Source organism: Amphimedon queenslandica, unplaced genomic scaffold (genome assembly GCF_000090795.2).
Source record: "Amphimedon queenslandica unplaced genomic scaffold, v1.1 AMPQUscaffold_6235_Cont21804, whole genome shotgun sequence".
NCBI lineage: Eukaryota > Metazoa > Porifera > Demospongiae > Haplosclerida > Niphatidae > Amphimedon > Amphimedon queenslandica.
The window spans coordinates 1-1829 of record NW_003553471.1 but is presented as its reverse complement, the minus strand read 5'-3'; the positions used below and the strand labels follow the sequence as shown (position 1 = coordinate 1829).

Sequence of the window (1829 nt, the reverse complement as noted above, 5' to 3'; positions counted from 1 at the left end):
TCACAGGCAATAACAAGTGATGCACGCTACATAATAATAATAATAATTTTAATGTATTAATGGTTGTACATTTTGTTCATCAGTGACATTGACATCAGCTCCAATCTTCAGTAATTGTTCAACTGCTTCTTTTTGTCCTGCCATACAAGCCAAAACAAGTGGTGCATTCTACATAATGATAATAATAATAATAATAATAATAATAATAAATATTAATATTAATATATTAATTCTCACCTTTCGTTTATCAGTAACATTGATATCAACTTTACCAATCTCCTTTAGTAGTTCAATTATTTCTGCATGCCCTCCCATACAGGCTAAAACAAGTGGTGTATGCTACATAATAATAATAATAATAACAACAATTTATTAATTACTGTGATTCTTACTTCTTGTTTATTAGTGTGATTGACATCAGCTTTATACTTTATTAGTAGCTCAACTACTTCTTTATGTCCTCCTATACAAGCCATAATAAGTGGTGTATCCTACAGGACAATAACATGAAATAAAGGGATGAAAGGGAATGGTGCTTTAATGACTTTATAATTTGGAATGAAGCCTACAGTTCATGATTGAAGGGCCTATGTGCAATCTATGTATATGCATTTATATGTATGTCAACAGTTAATTTATAAGGTGAGTTCTATATGAGTTTGCTACTTTGCTTTTTGTGTAGTGATGTTGTGATTAGAACTGGTGAAGAAAAAAAATGTTAGCATAGATCAAATCTCAAAATAGACATTTTTCTGTGGTTTGACATGCATTATCATTTATTTTTACATATTGTAAACTTTTCCAGTGTGACTACAGCAAAAAACAAACAAATCAAATGAAGCAAAAAAGACAAAGGGACTTCTCCAGAGTCATTCTATTCATTCTAGAGTCATTCATTTATTAACTGAGCGACTGCGTGTTCCTGGGAGGTATCTAATAGATTTAAAAACCTGGTATTCTGCAATCTGATTGGTCAATTTAAATTTGGCATGGTAGAATCTTATTTACACAAACCACTAAACCACAAAATGAAATGCAATGAAACTGCAGTATTATTATATCTCTTACATCATCCTTATCAGTGTGATCAACATTAGCCACAGGATGCTCCAGTAGTAGTTCAACTATTTCTGCATGTCCTGGTATACTGGCATTGCAAAGTGGTGTAAGCTACATAATAATAATGATAATAATAATAATAATAATAATAATAATAATATAATAATAATAATATTATAATAATAATAATAAATGCTCGCCCAAATAATGAATAAGCTTGTTTAACTAGTTCTTAATATAATAATAATACTATGTAAATACTATTTCTTACTCCATTTTTATCAATGACATTGACATCAATTTTCTTATGCTCCAGTAGTAGTTTAACTGTTTCTGTATGTCCTTCTATACATGCCATAGCAAGTGGTGTACGCTAGCATGATGATAATGATAATAATGACAATAAATAATATCATCATTATTTTGTCTCTTACTTCTTGTTTATTAGTGTGATTGATATTAGCTACACCATGCTCCAGTAGTACTTCAACTATTCCTGTATATCCTCTTAAACAGGCATTACCAAGTGGTGTATTCTAATAATGATGATGATGATGATGATGATGATAATAATAATAATAATAATAATAATAATAATAATAATAAATCCCTTCAACATGAGTGGACATTTCTGCAACGGGTCACAAAGGACTGTGGATATCTTTTTGATGATCTTGAATCAACCATTTCCAATTCTTTCATTCCAGCTCTCTTTGGTCAGGATTGTTCAAACACCGAAAGAATCTTATTTTCTCTCCCTACCCGCTCTG

The 1829-nt window shown here is 30.3% G+C and overlaps 2 long non-coding RNA genes across 2 annotated transcripts; both read right to left on the bottom strand.

Annotated features, from left to right (window-relative positions):
- Window positions 1–243: 243 nt before the first annotated feature.
- LOC105316004 (uncharacterized) lies at window positions 244–1158 on the bottom strand. The gene is made up of 3 exons (XR_002190186.1): window positions 1069–1158; window positions 393–491; window positions 244–339 (listed from the first exon to the last, which is right to left on the bottom strand). It is a non-coding gene; the product is annotated as an uncharacterized LOC105316004 (long non-coding RNA).
- A 214-nt stretch (window positions 1159–1372) lies between these two features.
- Window positions 1373–1592, bottom strand: LOC109592120 (uncharacterized). Its single transcript, XR_002190187.1, has 2 exons — window positions 1494–1592; window positions 1373–1432 (listed from the first exon to the last, which is right to left on the bottom strand). It is a non-coding gene; the product is annotated as an uncharacterized LOC109592120 (long non-coding RNA).
- Window positions 1593–1829: the final 237 nt, after the last annotated feature.